This window comes from Chiloscyllium plagiosum, unplaced genomic scaffold (assembly GCF_037043375.1).
Source record: "Chiloscyllium plagiosum isolate Xiang-an unplaced genomic scaffold, Cpla_swu_hap1 HiC_scaffold_43, whole genome shotgun sequence".
In the NCBI taxonomy this organism is placed as follows: Eukaryota; Metazoa; Chordata; class Chondrichthyes; order Orectolobiformes; family Hemiscylliidae; genus Chiloscyllium; species Chiloscyllium plagiosum.
In genome coordinates, this window is record NW_028270181.1 from 13,662,327 (window position 1) to 13,677,732 (window position 15,406).

The 15,406-nt window shown below is 45.0% G+C and overlaps 2 long non-coding RNA genes across 3 annotated transcripts in view; both read right to left on the minus strand.

Annotated features, from left to right (window-relative positions):
• LOC122541879 (uncharacterized) overlaps positions 1 to 15,406 on the minus strand; it is a 370,918-nt gene that overhangs the window by 144,763 nt on the left and 210,749 nt on the right. The window contains exon 1 of one of the 2 annotated variants that reach the window (XR_006309699.2): positions 15,079 to 15,143. The exons of the other annotated variant lie outside the window; for it this stretch is intronic. This is a non-coding gene — a long non-coding RNA (uncharacterized LOC122541879). Of the gene's footprint in view, positions 1 to 15,078; positions 15,144 to 15,406 lie in introns of those variants that run through there. 2 annotated transcript variants of the gene reach the window in all.
• Positions 7,452 to 9,799, minus strand: LOC148137437 (uncharacterized). The gene is made up of 3 exons (XR_015754276.1): positions 9,699 to 9,799; positions 9,380 to 9,455; positions 7,452 to 7,577 (listed from the first exon to the last, which is right to left on the minus strand). It is a non-coding gene; the product is annotated as an uncharacterized LOC148137437 (long non-coding RNA).

Genomic DNA, 15,406 nt, shown 5'->3' on the forward strand with positions numbered 1-15,406 from the left:
GAACGATATTGGCAAAGTAATGGAATACAGGAGAAGGCTCTCAGTAACTTGCTGCATCTTTTAACTAAGTTCTAGGCATCAACGCAAGTTTCTCACTAAGTAGTAGTGAGTAGCCTGTTAAGGGGGATTTCTACTTATAATTGGCTCTATTAACTGCATTAAAAATAATGAAAGGACTGCAGATGGTGGAAATCTGAATCAAAAACAAAACCAGAAATTGCTGGAGCTGGGCTGGAAGCCTGTGTGGAAAGAGAAACAGAGTTAACATTTCGAGTTCAACAACCCTTCCTCAGAGCTGGAGTTTCTGTTTCTGACCCTTCTTCAGAACTGAATTTCTCCAGCAATTTCTGTATTTGTTTTTGTTATTAACTGCAGATCACACCTTATTAACATAAAGCATTCTGCTGTGAGTAAACTAGACAGCGAGGATTTTCTGATCCAGAAGTCACCTAGTGACTTCAGCTTGCTGTTAGGAGGTCTGTGAAGGTCCTCCGTGTAGACTGGGGTACACCTACATCTCAAGATACCATCCTCATGCTCCCCTCAACCATAGCCATTGGCATTCAACATTTGCTGGTCTGTAAGATCCCTTAATGGTGTATTTCTGATTCACCACACTGCGTGCTGGACCAGCAACTCTCATTGTAACACTGCAGCAAGGAGACTGTGCACTCAGGGACACACACCTAGCTTCCAGACTGGACCAAGCTGTATCTCCAGCCCCTTTGTTTGCTCCCTTAACACTTACACACTCTGAGCCAATGTGCATTCTCACAACATTCCTACCTTGTCTTAACCTTTCTGCACCTTCCCCCTTCAGTACCAGGCTGACAGTACTGCTATAGCACAGCCACAAAACCAGGAAGTCTATCATGACTGTCAGCGGTCTTCAGTTAGGTAAAGGGAGATGGCCTTTCATCAGGGGATCCTGGCACAGTAAGCCAATGCCAGCCACTGATTCCAGTCCAGGATCGCGAACACGGTCAGTCAGCCACAAAGGGCTGTACTACCCACTTTCATCCCCTGTAATATCTGCTCCTCTCTCACCCTAAGAGGAAAACAGCCCACAACAGGGCAGAAGGAGTCATGATGGGTCTTGGGTTGTCTGACATTCAGCTCCTCACCCATCCTGTGGAGGCGACTCTGACTCTGACCACCCACACTGGCTAACAGACCATGCCTGAGCCCCTGGACTGGTATTGGAGGTTACCCTTGACTTACTGCACAATAATGCAGTGGGACTGTCAGCCTGCTATCTCTGTCTGAGGGACAGACACTGAAAGGCAGGGCCAGGTAAGGTAGGAATGGTAGTGAGCTTACAGGTAGGCTCAGAGTGAGTGAACAAATACACAGACTGGAGATACAGCCTGGTCCAGTCCAGGAGCTGGGTGTGTGTCCCTGAGTGCACAGTGTCCTTGCTACAGCGTTACAATGAGAAGAACTGGTAGAGCCAAAGTGCAGCATTGAAGAGCAGAAGTGTCCTGTGAGTGGATTGGAGATGTGCCATTAGGGTTCTGAGAGACTGGCACACGTCAGATGCCAACGTGCATCATTACCATGTGCATGGGGTTGGCACCAGTGGAGTGTGTCCTGAGACGCTGGTGCCTCATGTCCAACATGAACGTCCTTTGGAGTGACCATTGAGCCTGAGGGGTCACCAGGTGTTGGCTCTGGTTCTCATGTCGTGAATTTGCCATGTCTGGTTAGCTCACAGTGCATGCTGGGATAGGAAGCTGCATGTCAATAAGGTCATCAACAAACAGTAAGCCCCTTAATATGCAAGTCACTGCCGCCTCAAGGGATTCTAACCCTGACACTGAGAACATAAGATCATAACTTCAGAAGGTATAGGAGCAAATTTAGGCCATTTAGTCCATCAGGTCTGCTCTACCATTTCATCATGGCTGATAATTTTCTCAACTCCATTTGCCTGCTTTCTCCCTGTACATCTTGATTCCCTTAATAATCAAAAACCTGTCTTTCTCTGTCATAAATAAACTCAATGACTTGGCCTCCACAGTTCTCTGAGGCAAAGAGTTCCACAGAGACACCACCCTCTGACTGAAGAAACTTCGCCTCATCTCAGTTCTAAAGGGTCGTCCCTTCACTCTGAGACTGTGCCTTTGGGTCCTAGTCTTTGCTACTTGTTAGTTATTTTGCTACTTTCCTCTCCTCACACCCCAATCCTGACAGCAATCTTCACCCCCCCCCCCACCCCCATCCCCACAGCTTCCCTCTCCTCACACCCCAATCCTTACAGCAATCTTCACCCCCCAACCCCCATCCCCACAGCTTCCCTCTCCCACACGCCCAACCCCACAGCCTCCCTCCCCCCACACTCCCATTCCCACAGCCTCCCTCCCCCCACACCCCCATCCCCACAGCCTCCCTCCCCTCACACCCCCATCCCCACAGCCTCCCGCCCCCCACACTCCCATCCCCACAGCCTCCCTCCCCTCACACCCCTATCCCCACAGCCTCCCTCCCCTCACACCCCCATCCCCACAGCCTCCCTCCCCTCACACCCCAATCCTTACAGCAATCTTCACCCCCACCCCCATCCCCACAGCTTCCCTCTCCCACACCCTAATCCTTACAGCAATATTCACCCCCCACCCCCATCCCCACAGCTTCCCTCTCCCACACCCCCAACCCCACAGTCTCCCTTCCCACATCCCCATCCCAACAGCCTCCCTCCCCAAACACCCCCATCCCCACAGCCTCCCTCCCCCCACACTCCCATCCCCACAGCCTCCCTCCCCTCACACCCCCATCACCACAGCCTCCCTCCTCCCTCCACACACCCATCCCCACAGCCTCCCTCCCTCCGCACACCCATCCCCACAGCCTCCCTCCCTCCGCACACCCATCCCCACAGCCTCCCTTCCTCCACACACCCATCCCCACAGCCTCCCTTCCTCCACACACCGATCCCCACAGACTCCCTCCCCCCACACCCCCATCACCACACCCTCCTTCCTCCCTCCACACACCCATCCCCACAGACTCCCTCCCCTCACACCCCCATCACCACAGCCTCCCTCCCCCCACACCCCCATCACCACACCCTCCCTCCTCCCTCCACACACCCATCCCCACAGCCTCCCTCCCTCCACACACCCATCCCCACAGCCTCCCTCCCCTCACACCCCCATCACCACAGCCTCCCTCCCCCCACACCTCCATCACCACACCCTCCCTCCTCCCTCCACACACCCATCCCCACAGCCTCCCTCCCTCCACACACCCATCCCCACAGCCTCCCTCCCTCCGTACACCCATCCTCACAGCATTCCTCCCTCCACACACCTATCTTCCACATCGTCCTCACCCCCCACCACTCCCATCCCCACACCCACCCTCCCCCACATCCCAATCCCTACAGTATTATTGAGGGACGTTATTCTGACCTTGCACTGCCTTTTGTGTGAATCTTATTCTTTATAATAAAAGCAAAATTCTGCATATTTTGGAATTTGGAAAATTTTGAAAAACTGCAGAACTTTGCTTTTCTGCTAAGCTTGTTGGCAATGCTCAATGGATCAGACTGCATCTGCAAAGAGAGAAAAACAGTGTTCATAGTTCACTGCATGATTTATCATCAAACTTGCCAAACTTACTGAATATTTCCAGCACTTTCTATTTGCAGAAAAGCCCACTTCTAATTTTAAGTTTCTGCTCCTCATCTTAACCCTCCCCACCTCATTTTTTCATTTCTTTTGCACTCCAACTCAGAGTCAATCCCTGAACTGAGGCAATTATAATTTCCTGGGTGTTTTTTATTTCTTTGTCCCCTGCCTCTTTGCTGCACTCTCCAATCAGGAGAAACATTTTTACTCTACCCTATGAAGTCATTCAATTATCTTAACCCCCTCAATTAGATCACCCCTTAGCCTCTATACACAAAATAATACAAGATGAAAATACATCCAATTTAAACCGTTCACTCAGATATTACACCAGTGAATTACCTCTGCACAACACTGTCCATCCCACACTTATGAACCTTTATACACAAAACCAAGGGTACAATGGTGAGAGTATCCCAGCATCGAGAGTACAAAGGTCTGTCCCATTCCTACTATAATCTTTGTTCCGTATTCCAAGTCTTTGAGAAACCATAATGTGCATCACTTAAATATATTGACTAACGGCTGAGATTAATAACAAACAGGAGTAAACCCGCAACCCCAAACAAAGTGAATGCACTTTACTTTAAAATGGTAATTCAGTATTAATAGAGAGAAAATAGCTACATTGCTACAATATTAAAATATTCAGTACATGAAGATCAGTGCAATTACAAAATGAGGAAGTTGACGCATATGCAAGAATCATAGACTTAATTCAGTGTCCTGTGGGACCATAAAAATCTATAAATCTGTCTTTGTTTCTATCCTTTACTTTTGCAACAATGCAACATTTGCTCGAGTACAGATGCTACGAATACTTTATTTTCACAGAACCGTGTGATTTCCTTCTGTGGCAGAATCATCTGTGAATTAAATCTGATACCTTTCTACACGCTCTGAAGGGAACCATACTGTCTTCAGATCACTAATTGCACTATTCATGATAAAATGCACATGTCACAATGATCTCTGGTTTTATGTCTGTGGCCAGAGGAATGCACTGGTAATCCAACCTCATTACCAGGTGCCCTATTGGTGTAAATGTTGATTCAATCACTAAAGTGGTCAGATCCTTTTTATTTAGTACCACAACCCAGGATAAAAAAAAGTCATTTCATCAGGCTTCTTTAATGGACTCAAAATAATCCATTTATTATAACATAAATCTTACTCTTAAAATAAGTGACCACACTGGTTAACATCTCTGCTGCATTCCAGAATCAGCTCTTCTTAAAACATAACACACAAATACACAACACTAAAGAAAACAATCTCTGCAGTGATATGGATTTTTAAAAAGGGTTAAAAAAAAGTCTGAAAACAAAGGACAGAATATAATGACTTCTTGTGTTCCACTGGATTGCCTGCGTACAAAACAAAATTCCTGATTCCATTCTTGATCAAGGGCTTTTGGGTGGCACAGTGGTTAGCACTGCTGCCTCACAGCGCCAGCGACCCAGGTTCAATTCCCGCCTCAGGCAACTGTCTGTGTGGAGTTTGCATGTTCTTCCTGTGTCTGTGTGGGTTTCCTCCCACAGTCCAAACATGTGCAGGTTAGGTGAATTGGCCATGCTAAATTGCCCGTAGTGTTAGGTGAAGGGGTAAATGTATGGGAATGGGTCTGGGTGGGTTGCTCTTCGGAGGGTCGGTGTGGACTTGTTGGGCCAAAGGGCCTGTTTCCACACTGTAGGGAATCTAATCTTTTCCCCAAAACGTCGATTTTCCTGCTCCTCGGATGCTGCCTGACCTGCTGTGTTTTTCCAGCACCATTCTAATCTAAACTCTGGTTTCCAGCATCTGCAGTCCTCATTTTTGCCTACAAAATAAAATTGCCAATTTAATATCATGCAGAAACAAAAGAGTAAACTTTTGATGCAAAAATATTTAGAGAATTGTAAATACGAAAATGTTCATACTGTACATTCTTTGGTTCAAATTTCATACACCATCAAATAATCAACAAAGGAACAAATCTTGGTAAACTTTACCAAGCAAAATATTTTGGATACAGCTACAGCCAGATTCTGGCTCCATCCCAAGCCCAGTTCTCCTACTGGAGTCACTTATAAGGTCACCCAGACTCTCCATTCCTAGTAACATCCTGGTAAATCTCTTCAGAACCCCCTCCAATTTAATAATATCCTTCCTATAGCAAGACAGTGATGTTAATCAAATATTTATGGTCATTGAAAGACATATCAATTCAGTTCTAAACTAAACCAAAAGCATCAACTTTAACACCGGGTGGGGAACTGAGACTGGAGGGAACAAGTCACAGTTTCTGCTTGGCCATTAGGGTGAAAATCGAGGCTGAGATGTCTGCTTCTGATTCTTGTCAGTGTACACTTTAACTAACTTAAAATCTGAATGAATCTGGCAGCTTTTGTATACTCCGCCTTTCAGTCACAAAGATAAAGGAGCAATGTGAGCATCGAATGCCAGTTTTGAAACTGATATTTACAGCATCGATATAAGTTGTGATATGAGCGAGATTTTGAGTACAGGATGCAAGACGAAAGGTCTGCTGGAAAAGCACAGCAGGTCAGGCAGCATCCATGGAACAGGGGTATCGATGTTTTGGGCATAAGCTCTTCATCAGGAATGAGGCTTGTGGATCAGGAGTGCTGACAGATAAACTGGGGGGAAGGTAGCTGGGAATGTGATAGGTAGATGAAGGTGAGAGAGAAGGCGATAGGGTCGGAGAGGTGGCCAGAGCAGATAGATAGGAAAGACAATGGCCAGGTCAAGAGGGTGGTGCCGGGTTGGAGCCTTGGGACTGAGATAAGGTGGAGGAGGGGAAATGAGGAAACTGGTGAAATACACACTTATCCTGTGTGGTTGCAGGGTCTCAAGGTGGAAGATGAGGCGTTCTTCCTCCAGGCATCTGGTGGTTAGGGTATGGCGATGAGGGAGGCCCAGGACCGGTATGCCCTTGGCAGAGTGGAGGGGGAGTTGAAGTGTTCAGCCACGGGGCGGTGGGGTAAGTGAGTGCGGGTGTCCCAGAGATGTTCTCTGTAACAATCCACAAGTTGGTGTTCTGTCTCCCCGATGTAGAGGAGACCACATCGAGTGCAATGGATACAATTGGTGACATTTATGGAGGTACAGGTAAATTTCTGTCAGGTGTGGAAGGACCCTTTGAGGCCTTGGATGGTGGTGAAGGGAGTGGTGTGGGCGTAGGTTTTGCACTTTCTGTGGTGGCAAGGGAAATGGGAGCATGGATCTGACAAGGGAGTCGCGGAGGGTCTCTCCAAAATGTTGTTAGGCTGGGGAGAGAAATATATCCCTCGTGGTGGGATCTGTTTGTAAGTGGCGGAAGTGGCAGAGGATGATACGATGTATATGGATGTTGGTGGGGTGGAAGGTGAGGACCGGAGGGGTTCTGTCCTTGTCGCACTGGGTGGGGTGAGGTTCAAGGGCAGAGGTGAGGGAAATGGAGGAGATGAGCTGGAGGGCATTGTTGTCCACGTGGGAGGGGAAATTGCTGTCTTTGAAGAAGGAGGCCATCTGGGATTTTCTATGGGATTCATCAAAGTAAGCATGCTTATTAACTAACAGCCATGGTAATCAAACCACAAAAATAAAACGTAGGGATTTTCAAGACAGCTTTCGCTCTGAGATCTGATTTGTCCAGCATTACCATCAGCTGGGATCATAACAACAGCCAATGAAGTACTTTGAAACACAGTGGTTACTATGATGTAGGAAACATAGCAGCAAAACTACACTCTGCAAATTCAGTGGGGATAGGTGTGTAAAATATACATGACAATAACATATATCATTTTTGGCATTTGGATTATTTTAACAAGTAAAGCATTTGACATTGGTTGATCCATTGAATTTTATTTCAAATAATAGTTCAGAAAGTCATTTTGGAACAGCGACATAAATGCATCAGTTCCAAGGAGACATGTGACTGCAAAGGAGGTTTAGACAGAACACCTGGAAATTAATAGAATATGATGTTTTACATTTTCGGATTTATGATAGGCAACGTAAATGCATTTAGTCTTTAGTTTTGTTTTGGGCTCAGGACAGAGGACTCAGAGTTCAGTTGCTGCCTGAACTGCTGTGCACTTCCAGCACCACTAATCCAAAATCTGGTTTCCAGCACCTGCAGTCATTGTTTTTACCTGAGAAGAATTCAGTTGAATTCAACAGCACGTTTAGTTTCCCTTCTAGCAGGAGTTTGTTCTGTTCAGTACAGATTAAACCAGACACTGGATCATCAGTGTTTTCTCCAGTTTGTGAAGTTTCCAACACTAGGAACTTTTGGGACAGAAAACCCCAGTTTTTCTTCGTTATTTTCTTCTTCATTCACAGGCTGCAGGCATCACTGGCTAGGACAGCATTTACCCCCTATCCCTAACTGCCCAGATGGCAGTTAAGAGTTAACCACATTGCTATGGATCTGGAATCACATTTAGTCCAGACCAGGTAAGATTTCCTTCCTTCAAGGATATTGGTGAACCAGACGGGTTTTTCCCAACAATCGACATTGGCTTCATGGTCATCACTGGACTTTTAATTCAGATTTCACCATCTACTATGGCAAGATTCGAAGCCAGATCCTCAGAACATTACCTGGGTCTCTGGTTTGACAGTCTAGCAATAACACCAGTAGGCCATTAGCTCCGCATTGTTAGAATTGGAAAGCCTACACCATCAGAACTGTGAAATCCAGCAATCTCAGAGGAGAAGTGTACAATTGTGTTTACAGTTCAAGAAAGATAAATGAAAGAAGTCAACTAGTTAGAAATGTAAAGGGTTCAGATGGGAGCATAATTTCTCTGGATTTGAGTCTCTGTAACAGATCATGTTGGGAAACAACCTGAAACGTTTTTGTAATGGTTAAGGTCTTGCTGACTGAAAATATCAGCACAAATGTGCACACACCTTTTCTCATTTATATTCTCTTTCGCAAAATAAAACTACATTCTATTGTTAAAGAACAGTGCCATGCTAATATGTTTCAGTGACCAGCCACCACATTAATTAAATAAGTACCTATCAAGCAACGTTTCATTCTGGGATGTGATTTGTCCAGTGACACCATCAGCTTGGGATGGTAACAGCTCTGAGGAATGGAGAGGTGACAGCCGAGTAATATTATCGCTGGACTGATCCAGGCTAAATCCATAGACCCATCCTCACGGAATTTGAATTCAATAAGATTCGGGAAATAAGAGCCTAATGATGACCATGAAACCATTGTCGGGAAAATCCCATCTGGTTCACTAATGTCCTTTAAGGAAGGAAACTGCTATCTGGTTTGGCTTACATGTGACTCCAGACCCACAGCAATGTGGTTGACTCTTAACTGCCTACAGTGGGAATTTCAGGCATTTCCAGAAGAGGTTTCAATGTGAAGGAAAGTCCCTCTGTATGCACACATTATAGTAAGTGTTTACCTCAACACCAGAGAATTGAAATGAAAAGAGTTACTACCTTAATGTATATCAGCAACGATATGCTACTTGGTTCCAATAAAGATTGATAGGTGCCGCACTTAGTTACCATAATCAATATTTGCCAAAGAAGTTTTTTTGGCACTGGGACATTGTCCCTATCTCAGAATCTGAAGGCCAGGGTTCAACACTCACCTGCTCCGGAGGTGTGTCATAACATGTCTGAACATATGTGTATTTATTAAAAATGTCTTCCTTGATCAGGTAAGAGCAGGAATCAAGCCTAGGTTCTAAATCTTATATTCCTGGTCTTGTCTTACTGCTAAGAATACTTACACAGTCTGCTGAGGTGAGGGAAACATTCACTGTTCCCACAGAACTATCTCAGGATAGCTTCACCCTGCTACATAGTCTGGAGGGCAAAGCAAGATGATGTGAGATTTCAGCACTTCCTGTGATATATACCATCCCAGTAGCGTGTCCCATAGCCAGGCTTACTGCTTACACTACACCTCCCCTCAAATCTCTGACTGTCCCCATTATATTACACCACATTCCACTGCGTAAATAGAAACTACGTTGAGAAAATCCACCAAGAGTGTTTACTAGCTGCACTCATCACTAGGTGCCTTCTGATCAGCAGCTCAGCATTCACCTTCTGTTCACCTGCGCTGGTCTTCCATGATTCAGTTCTCCTTACAAACTGATAAATTGTCGAAATACACACTCATGAAACCAGAGCAGTTTGCTGTGGATTCTTCTAAACCATCTCTCCTGCTTCCTGATTTCCTTTCTCAAAGAAACAGCGTAACTGAAACAATGTGAACTCTGTCCTTCCTCACGCAGTATGAATGAATGCCACCGAGTACCCGCAGCTCAAATTACAACATGCTGAAGGAAACAGAACAACGGGCATGATGAAATACATGTGGAATGAACAAGTCAGAGTCTGGAGCTAATTGCACTTCCTAAAATACCAAGAACTCAGCACATACATTCCATGATTATAAATTTGAGATACATGGGGCCACTGCACTACCCCAGCCTACCACTATTCACACATAGACACGCACACATCTAAACAGACAAACATACAGAGAACACATGGACACACAGACAATCACACACATACACAGGCACGTACAGATAGACGCACGGACAGGCACACACATTCACACAGACAAACACAACGACACACATACACATACAGACAAACACACACATACACAGGCACATATAGACAGACACACACATACACACAGACAAACACACACATACACAGGCACGTACAGACAGACGTATGTACGCATATAGACAAACACACACATACAGGCACATACAGACAGACACATGTACACATACAGACAAACACACACAGGCACATACAGACAGACACACACATACACAGACATGTACAGTCAGGCATACAGACAGACACACTCATTCACAAGCACATACAGACACGCACACATTCACAGGCATGTACTGACAGACACACACATACACAAATACATACAGACACACCGACAGACACACACAAACAAACAAACACACACATACAGACAGATACACCGTCAGGTTAGATTAGATTCCCTACAGTGCGGAAACAGGCCCTTCATCCCAACAAGTCCACACTGACCCTCCAAAGAGTAACCCACCCAGACCCATTCACACACATATTTATCCCTGACTAATGCACCTAACACTATGTGTAATTTAGCGTGGCCAATTCACTTGATCTGCACATCTTTAGATTGTGGGAGGAAACTGGAGCACCCAAAGGAAACCCACGCAGACACGGGGAGAATGTGCAAACTCCACACAGACAGTTGCCTGAGGCGGGAATCAAACCCGGGTCCCTGGCGCTGTGAGGCAGCAGTGCTAACTACTCAGCCACCGTGCTGCCGAAATGAAGGGCTTATGCCTGAAATGTCGACTCTCCTGCTCCTCGGATGCTGCCTGATCTGCTATGATTTTCCAGCATCACACTCTCGACTCTAATCTCCAACATCCTCAGTCCTCACTTTCTCCACACCAGCAGGCACACACATACACACAAATATATACGGATACACACAAAGACACAAACAGACACACACAGACTGATAAACACAAGACATGCAGACACAACACATGCACAGAGACACACACAAATGCACAGACAGATGCACACATGCACAGAGACACACACAAATGCACAGACAGATGCACACATGCACAGAGACACACACATACACAGAGAAAGAAGAGGAAAAGGAATGTTGGAAAATAGAAAGGTAAAATGAGGTAAATGTGATACTAGCACTCTAACCTTTCAATCTATCAGTACAATAATATTTTTAATATGTGGATATAACATTTGGAAAACAATGATGAATAATGGGTGGAATGAAATGCGAATGATGGCTGGGAGTGGGTAAGAGCCCAGCATTACTTTCCTTCAGGAAGACCTGCTGAATGCAGTGTTAGCAACGAGTCTCCCCAGGCACTAAGGCCTCAGGAGCAGAAGAGCAGCCCCTCACCCCTAACTACCACCCACCCCCACTGCCCCTGGGAGAGCAGAGGTAGCTGCCAGTACAGCATAGACCTGAGGGCTCATCCTAACAAGGCACCCAAAGGTGTTTCAGTGTTTGAAAAAAGCTCTAAAGATGGGAACTGTAAAGCGTGCTGGATGTGCCAAACATAACAGCGTCACTCTTTAGCGAACACATTCATTACCCACCTTGCGATGCTCTCTTTACTTCATCTCCAACCCGTGGTGATAAGTTTCTGACAGCTGCTCATGAGCATAATGCCTGAGCAATCTGTTTCCGTGCTTGTCTCCAATAATGAATGAGGTCGAGTAAATTAGTTGCCTTCACTGTTCACCTTTCTCTACAGCTGCATGGCTAATGTGAGCAGAAAAAAAAAACGCATTTTGCCGACAAGTTAATTTTTAAGCCTTCACATAATTTAACGTTGATATATCTGTCAGGCTTGAGAGGTGGTCACATTGAAATCGAAAGGCCAAAGTGGTTTTGACTTGCACCAATCCACTGATCACCACACACGCATTTCCATTTTACAGACCAAACACCCAACTTTGGATGTTCCTCTTTCATAGTAACCTCTAAAAAAATTCCAGCCAGCAAACTAAAGCCACACCAAGGAGCTTTTGTGTCTCATGGAAGCTTCTAGCTTCCATGTGCAACCAGCTCCAATCCCTACTCAGCGTCACTCTTGAAATAACACAAAGAAAATGTTCACGATGAGGCTTTTTTTCACACAGCATTTTACATCAAGGAGGGATGGCCTATGTCTAACCAGGTAATTCTGAAAAACTCCAGCACAGGATCAATTGGCAGCCAATTCAAGGAGAATACATTGTTTGATACAGAGTAAACTCCTCTACTAAAACCTTCATTAATACCTTTTTTACCTCTAGACTTGACTATCCCTCCTACCCTCTAAGGTGTGTCTCTCATATTCTATCCTCTGTCAAACTGAGGTCATCCAAATCTGCTGTTGCTATCTTGACTGAGACTAAGTCCCAGATTGCCTTGGTCCACTCCCACTACAATTCACTCAGAATAGGTCCATAGCGGTTGCCATCTCCCTGGCCCCACTCTCATCCCTGGAACATTTGGATAACAAGGGTGCCCACGTCAGATTTCTGTTGATTGGCTTTCTCTCCACCTTCAACACCATAATTACAACAAAACTCATCTCCATTCTCCAAGACTGAGGACTCTGCTCTCCCCTATGTAACTGGAGCCTCAACTTTCTGACCCATAGACCGTAATTAGTAAGGATAGACAACCTGATAATCCATGATAATCCTCAACACCAGTGCCCCATAACCCTGCAAACTCAACCCCTTACTATGCTCCTTATACGCTCATGATCCTGTGGCCAAAATCAAGTCTAACCCCAGTTACAAGTTTGCTGGTGACAGCACACTAGTGGGTCGGATCTTAAACCGTGATGAGACAGAGTACAGGAAAGAGATAGACAGCTTAGTGGCATGGTGTAAAGGCAACAGTCTCTCCCTCATTGTCAGCAAAACGAAGGAGCTAGTCATCAACTTGAAGAAGCAGAGTGGGGGACACTCCCCCGATTGGAGATGGTTGAGAGCTTCAAGTTTCTAGGAATAGATATCACTCACAATCTGTCCTGATCCATCCAAGTTGATGCTACATTCAAGGAAGCACACCAATGCCTCTATGTCCTCGGAGGGCTGACGAGGTTCGGCATGTCCACAATGACTCGTACTAATTTTTAGAGATATCAGCTTAGTACAGCAACTGCTCTGCCTAAGATTGCAAGAAATTACAGAGAATTGTGAATGTTGCCCAGTCCATCACGAAAACCAGCCTTCCTTCCACCGACTCCGTTTACACTTCCCACTGCCTCGGGAACATAATCAAAGACCCTTCCCACCCCAGTTATACTCTCCTTCATCGGGCAGAAGATAGAAAAGTTTGGTGTGTTGGGTGGAGGGTCGGAGGGGGCTTTCTTTCAGCTTATACAGAGGTTTTTCCCTTAAATACGATCAAAAAGAGCTTGAATTCCTTACATCAGCAGGAGCACAAAGACACCACCAGAAAAATTGAATTTAAATAAGCTCTATCATAATCCCAGGATATCCCAAACACATTTGAACCTCTCCAGTTCATTTTTCTCACATTGTTGCATTTATAATGTATGAACTACAGTCCCAATTCTCACATAGCAAGATCCCACAAGCTGTGATGTGTTAATAGCCATTAAAACGCACTTATATATCAGAGCTCTCTTCCCTATTGGATATGGTCTCATCAATGGTTTCCGGTCACTGCAATAGATGGGGTGACGTGGTCAGAACAGAGATCCTGCCATACCGTTGCATCTACTGAGGATCTCTTAAACTTACCAGTGATTTTCTGATGTGCACAAGACCCGCTTACAATAGAATATAATTGTGTCAAATCAATCTTTGGCTTCAGGAAAAAGGAGAAAAGTTCCTTTTTTCCCAGTTCACTTAAATCAACTACAATTCATCAACATAATCAAGAGGGTATTGACAGTGTCGTCTGTACAGGATATTACTGAGCCTCCCATGTGCTGGTGAGTGGTTGAGAAGGTCTATCTTAGTCTTTGGATTTTATCTCCATGAGTGCGCTCTACAACATGAACAAAAGACGAAGGGTAATGACGAATGTAGGGAGATCTGTACAAAACTATCTTGCGTTTTGATAGGGTTCATAAACATGAGTTCTTGTTTTCCAATACTCCCTGTTGTATAGATTTTGAGATATTCATTGAGATTCAACCTGAAAATCGATTAATCAACCTGCTTGATTTTGAGATTGGAAAAGCGCAGCAGGCCAGGCAGCATCTGGGGAGCAGGAGAATCGGCGCTTCGGGCATGAGCCCTTCTTCAGACTTATGCCCGAAACGTCGATTCTCCTGCTCCTCAGATGCTGCCTGGCCTGCTGCGCTTTTCCAGCACCACATTTTTCAACTCTGGTCTCCAGCATCTGCAATCCTCACTTTCTCCTGATTTTGAGGTTGGCCAACTTTGTTTCCTTGGTTATTTTGATCTGGAAGCAATATTTTGTACCTTCATATGCATGTTTAAAGATTCTCATGTGAATTATTTAATATTGTGGCTTTTGACTCTTGGAGAGAATACTCGTTCTCTAAGAGTCTTTATATTCAATTTTGATAATGCCATCAACTGGAGGAGATTATCTCAGTGTTAAATCAAAGCTGTTTTCTGATAGATTTGGCAGACTCCTGTGACTAATTAAAGGGAGAGGGAGAAGCACTAGGAGGGGAAAGGAGGTCATGAATACTGAATCACCACGCGGAATATTCATTAGATCTAGTTGGTGCTTGAGACACAAAAACCAAAGTATCTAATTCCCTCGTGAGACTGGACAAGACTGGCTGAAGATGAGAAGGAACTCGATCTGTATTGGTCATATAAAAATAACAAAACAGAAACATGCATTCATCTGAATTTTCAAAAGAAACAGCGACTTGGCTCTTGAGGAAATACAACTGTAACTCACATGAAAAATCTGTTGAGTGAATGCACTGACAGCATTGATGGAATCTTCTGGGAACAATCCATCAGCACGTTGTCCAGCAGTTAAGATTAAACCAGTTCCAGTACGGGAGTCCCAATCGCCAACAAATCAGACAAACAAATCTACCGCTCTCAGTGTGTTTTTCACGTGATATTTACAGATCAAAGGAAATAATTGTTTAGATTGGTTGTTTGCATATGCATCAGCTTGATGTGAGCTCAGGGACTGGTGATTCTTTGGAGACAAAACGCGTGCTTTTGAAAATCATTTAAGCCAAGTTCTGGACCAATAAAATATCCCATCAATGCTG